Genomic DNA, 6,343 nt, shown 5'->3' with positions numbered 1-6,343 from the left:
GGCAGACGATGGAGGGAGGCCTGGGGAGGGCAGCTTGGATGTGCTGGAGAACAGCAACCCTGTGCCGACTGGCCAGAAGCTGCCCAGCAGGACTACTCTGCCCCCAGTCTAGAGTATCCTGGGAGGCACAGGCAGCCACCTTTCCGCACACGTTCGTTGACAGACAGGATGACTGGGAAGCACTGCATAGCTGGCTGCTGTCTAGCAACAGCCTCACCTGCTATTCCTGTCCCCGCTTTCGCCTCTCGCTCCCTCACCCTCATCTGGCGTTCTTCCCCATCATCCCAACTCTCAGCCTCTCTTCCTTTGTGTGTGTGGTGTGTGTGTGTGTGCTCTCTCTCTCTCTCTTTTTTTTTTTTTTTTTTTTTTTTTTTAGACAGTTTCCCTCCTGTTGCCCAGGCTGGAGTGCAATGGTGCAATCTTGGCTCATTGCAATCTCCACCTCCCGGGTTCAAGCCATTCTCCTGCCTCAGCCTCCCGAGTAGCTGGGATTACAGACACGCCACCATGCTTGGCTAATTTTTTTGTATTTTTAGTAGAGACGGTTTTTCCCTATGTTGGCCAGGCTGGTCTCGACCTCCTGACCTCAGGTGATCCACCCACCTTGGCCTCCCAAAGTGCTGGGATTACAGGTGTGAGCCACCGCACCCAGCCTCCTTTGTCTTTTGTTTTTGTTATTTTAAGGACAGAGAGAGTCACTCTTTTGTATTTCTTTCTCCTGTGGTTACCAATATTATTCCTGCTCATTCTAGATGATTTGGAAAGTGAAAAAATAAAAATAAAAAACTAAAGAAAAATCACCAATAGCTCCCCCATCCCAGAGAAAATCTTTGCTAACATTTCTCAAGAGATCATTCTAGCTTTCAGCCTGGGACTCTGGTGGCTGGACACACCATCCAAATTCCCTTTTTCCCCTTTTATTATGTTGTTGAAAAGTCAGCATTACAAATGGATACGTCTCCGTCATAGATAATTTAGAACATTCAGAAACACAGGAAAGGAGAACGTCTTTCTGTAGGTCCGCAGGCACGTGCACGCCTCACCTGCTCCGCCACTAGACAGTTTTTTTTTTTTTTTTTTGAGACGGAGTCTCGCTCTGTCACCCGGGCTGGAGTGCAGTGGCCGGATCTCAGCTCACTGCAAGCTCCGCCTCCCAGGTTCACGCCATTCTCCTGCCTCAGCCTCCCGAGTAGCTGGGACTACAGGCGCCCGCCACCTCGCCCTGCTAGCTTTTTGTATTTTTTAGTAGAGACGGGGTTTCACCGTGTTAGCCAGGATGGTCTCGATCTCCTGACCTTGTGATCCGCCCGTCTCAGCCTCCCAAAGTGCTGGGATTACAGGCTTGAGCCACCGCGCCCGGCTCACTGGACAGTTTTGACTCCTTTCCGTCTTCCCTTACCTTCCCCTCCTACTCTCCCTCTAGCTCCTCTTCTCCCTTTTCCTCCCTCTTCCTGCTCTCCCTCCCCCTCTTCCCCCTTCATGTATTTTTTTCTTTGTATGCCCCAAGTCCTCCTTCCCCCTTCTATTTTCTCTCTCTGTCTCTCTCTCTCTCTTTTTTTTTTTTTTTTTTTTTTTTTTGAGACAGGGTCTCTCACTGTCGCCCAGGCTGGAGTGCACTGGTGCGATCTCAGCTCACGGCAGCTCCGCCTCCCGGGTTCAAGCGATTCTCCTGCTTCAGCTTCCCAAGTAGCTGGGATTACAGGTGCCTGCCACCATACCCAGCTAATTTTTTTTTTTTTGGATTTTTAGTAGAGACGGGGTTCCACTGTGTTGGCCAGGCTGGTTTCAAACTCCTGACCTTGTGATCTGCCCGCCTCGCCTCTCAAAGTGCTGGGATTACAGGCATGAGCCACCGCACCCGGCTTATTTTTCCTCTTGGGGTGGCCCCCAGCCCTGCCTGCACGCAGCTGCTTGGGTCAGGAAGGGTAGGAGCCTGCACGTCCTCACTCCGCCCCGTGTGTCAGCTGCACCCGTCCCCGTGAGGAGCCGTTGGGCATTTCCGTGGTGCCCTGTCACTGCCCTGTCACTGCCCTGTCATGCTGTGTTCCAGGTGGCTCCCTGCCATCAGGAGAGGGCCACCTGAGTTGCCCTTGCAGGAATGTGAAACCTCGCTTGTCTGCCAAGCACTGGGTCCTCATGTTTAGTCATGGCCGTCCTTCCCTGTCCCTGGCTGTGTCACTGGAGAAGAACAGCAAGCAGGCTTCCTACTGGCCTGGGAAAGGCCTCCCAGGGGGATGTGGATGTTGGTCATTTCTGTCTTTCCAGCCTACCTTTCAAATTATTTTTCCTGTCCCCAACTAAAAATTGGCTTTAAAAATTATTATACTCTGGGCCAAGCGTGGTGGCTCACGCCTGTTATCCCAGCACATTGGGAGGCTGAGGCAGGCTGATCACCTGAGGTCAGGAGTTTGAGACCAGCCCAGCCAACATGGCGAAGCCCCATCTCTACTAAAAATACAAAAATTAGCTGGGCGTGCTTGTGGCACCTGTAATCCCAGCTACTCGGGAGGCTGAGGCAGGAGAATCACTTGAACCCAGGAGGCAGAGTTTGCAGTGAGCTGAGATCCCACCATTGCACTCCAGCCTGGGGAACAAAAGTGAAACTCCATCTCAAAAAGAAAAAAAAAATTATACTCTGTATCTGCCCCCCACCCCTTCCCCTCCTCCTCCTCCTCCTCCTCCTCCTCCTCCTCCTTCTTTGTTTCACTTATGTAAGCCTGTCTGGCTTTCTTTTTCCACCTCAGTTGAATAAACTAGATCATCTCAAAGCTCCTGTCCAACTGGACATCCCCCAGGCCCTGGGACACTGGAATTCCTTCATGCCTGCTGCTATAGTGCCCCCTGAGACCAGCTTCTAAGCAAGCCTCCCCTGACCTCACAACACAGGGGGGCTGGCCACCCAGGCCAGGCAGTAGCTCCTACAGACAAACTGTGACTAAAGAAATGTTCCACTGTGGAGCAAGGAAGCAGCACCAGCCAGGCAGCACCCTTGGCTCCTGACTCCTGGTCTTCCCGTCCCCCCAAAGTGTGCACAGAATCTGTCATCTTCAGGTCCTTGTGGCTGATGGTTTTGGGGTTCACGCCACCCAGTGTAATTGTGTGATACAAAGCAAAGAGCCGTGGACTCCCTCATGGTGTGACCCTGGTTCCCCCAGGGGTAAAATGATAACATAACAATAAGAGTGTCAGCCCGACCTTCCCTCGTAGGGTTGCTGTGAAGATCAAATGAGGAAATGTATTCTAAACTGCTTTGTGACTGGGCATGGTGGCTCACTCCTGTAATCCTAGCACTTTGGGAGGCCAAGGTGCGGGGGATCACCTGAGGTCAGGAGTTAGAGACCAGCCTGGCCAACATGGTGAAACCCCATCTTTGAAATACAAAAACTTAGCCAAAAAATTATACACAAAAAAATTATATACAAAAAATTGTATATAAATTGTATTATATTACAAAATATATAAATTAAATATTTATATATTTATTTATAAATAAATATAAAGTATTTGTATATATAAAGTATACATAAATAAGTATGTATATTTGTTTTACATAAAAATAAATATAAAGTATTTGTAAGCTGGAGTCATCACATTATTTAATTTCAAACTATACTACAGGGCAACAATAACCAAAACAGCATGGTACTGGTACAAAAACAGGCCTATAGACCAATGGAACAGAATAGAGAGCCCAGAAATAAGGCCCCACACCTACAACCATCTGATTTTCAACAACACTGACAAAAACAACCAATGGGGAAAGGACTCCCTATTCAGTATATGGTGCTGGGATAACTGGCTAACCATATCCAGAAGATTGATACTGGACCCCTTCTTTACACTGTATACAGAAATCAACTTGAGATGGATTAAAGACTTAGATGTAAAACGCAAAACTATAAAAACCCTGGAAGACAATCTAGGCAATACCATCCTAGACATAGTATTGGGCAAAGATTTCATGATGAAGATGCTGAAAGCAATCACAACAAAAGCAAAAATTGACAAATGGGATCTAATTAAACTTAAATGCTTCTGTACAGCAAAAGAAACTATCAACAGAGTAAACAGACAACCTACAGAATGGGAGGAAATATTTGCAAACTATGCATCTGACAAAGATCTAATATCCAGTCTCTATAAGGAACTTAAACAAATTTATAAGAGAAAAACAACCTCATTAAAAAGTGGGCAAAAGACATGAACAGACACTTTTCAAAAGAAGACATACATGTGGCCAACAAGCATGTGAATGAAAGTTCAATATCACTGATCATTAGAAAAATGTAAATCAAAACCACAATGAGATACCATCTTATACTAGTTAGAATGGCTATTATTAAAAAGTAAAAAAACAACAGATGCTGGCGAGGCTGTGGAGAAAAGGGAACACATATACACTGTTAGTGGGAGGGTAAATTAGTTCAACCATTGTGGAAAGCAGTATGGTGATTCCTCAAAGAGCTCAAAACAGAACTACCATTTGACCCAGCAATCCTATTACTGGGTATATACCCAGATGAATATAAATCATTCTATCATAAAGACAAATGCATGCAAATATTCATTGCAGCACTATTCACAATAGCGAAGACATGGAATCAACTAAATGCCCATCAATGACACATTGGATAAAGAAAATGTGGTACATATATACCATGGAATACTATGCAGCCATAAAAAAGAATGAGATCGTGTCTTTTGCAGGAATATGGATGGAGCTGGAGCCCATTATCTTTAACAAACTAACACAGGAACAGAAAACCAAATATCTCATGTTCTCACTTAGAAGTTGGAACTAAATGATGAGAACTTAAGAACACAAAGAAGGAAACAACAGACACTGGGGTCTACTTGAGGGTGGAGAGGGTGGGAGGAGGGAGAGGAGCAGAAAAAAGAACTATTGGGTACTAGGCTTAGTATTCAGTGGTGAAATAATCAATACAACAAATCCCCTTGACACGAGTTTACTTATGTGACAAATCTGCACATGTACCTCCTAACCTGAAATAAAAGTTAAAAAAAATTTTTTTTAAATTGAAGTGCTTTGTAAATTGTGAAGCACACTCACAGAGGCCCTCTACCAGTTTAACCTCTTCTCCAGGGTGACTATCTCTGTTTCTAGGGGTGGAAAAGGAAGGGGAGAGAGGAATCCACTGGCATCTGCCAGCTGCGGCTTCCCTGTGCAGTCATCTGTGGGGCACCTCCTCACCCTCCCTCAGACCCGGGCACCCAGCCCGTCATGGGCTCTGATTCTACAGGCAAAGAAACTGTCACCTGCTCAGGGGCACAGTGGAAATTCATGGCAGGCCCAGAATCAGCACCCAAGGCTCTCTGGCTCTTAGAAAGGTCTGACCGTATCTGTAAAATTAGAGAATAAAAGGAGGTTCTGGAGGTTCTCCACCCCCACCCAGTGAGTACTGGCCTGCCCCATGCAGATGGCAGGTGTGTCCTCACTTCTCTGTTCAGGTGTCCCTCCCCTGTGGGCACAGCCCTGCTTCCTTCCAGACAGGAAGGTGCTCATCCACTCTGCTCAGCCTCCCGGTCTCTCCCTGTCCCCTCCCCTGGGCTGAGGAACAAGCTGCTGCATCGGAGCTGCCTCCCTCTCCCCAGCACCCTCGCCCACTTGACCTCTGACTAATGGATCACAGGAATCGAATGAGGGGCTGAACCTACACATAGCTCCCTAGGCCCAGAGCCCAGGTCGCATTCAGCCCCAGGGTCCAGGCAGAGGAGCTGGCTGGGGTATTCCTGGCCCCGTGCATGGGCTTCGTGCTCCTGTGGTGCCTCTGCCTCCTCTCTCCCGTCCAGTGGCTGCCTTAAACAAGCCTGCTCTAAGTGCGCCTGACCATGCGAGGTCCTCCGGGGGAGGCCCAGGCCCTCCAAGATGGGTGTGAGTTCCCTACCCTCTCCTCAAGTTTGGGGCGTGGGCAGAGCTGCCAAGAATTCCAGCCACTCAGGCTGGCACAACTCAAGGGACTTTACTCAGAGTAACTGCCTTATTGATCCCAAATTCTCTCAACTGTTCCCAGCTGCTTTGGACTGGCCTCAGGGCACCACAAAACAGGCTGATGTCCAGCTGGTCATTGGGCACTTTCTCCTTTGGCCACCACAGTTACCCCAGCTGCACTTACCTTCCTGTTCCCCTCACACTTACACTCTCCTGCCTATGCCTCTTCCTCCTTCCCAGCTAACCCATCTCAGCATGTGGGTTCAGGCATTCATCCATTTGTCTATGTAGGGATCATTTTTTAATTCATTCACTCTATCAGGCAATAAATAGGAACTGGAAAACCAACTATGTTCCAGATATTGCAGCAGGCAAGCACTTATGAAGCACCCA

This window comes from Macaca mulatta, chromosome 7, assembly GCF_049350105.2.
Source record: "Macaca mulatta isolate MMU2019108-1 chromosome 7, T2T-MMU8v2.0, whole genome shotgun sequence".
NCBI classification, from domain to species: domain Eukaryota; kingdom Metazoa; phylum Chordata; class Mammalia; order Primates; family Cercopithecidae; genus Macaca; species Macaca mulatta.
This window is presented reverse-complemented; position numbering follows the sequence as displayed.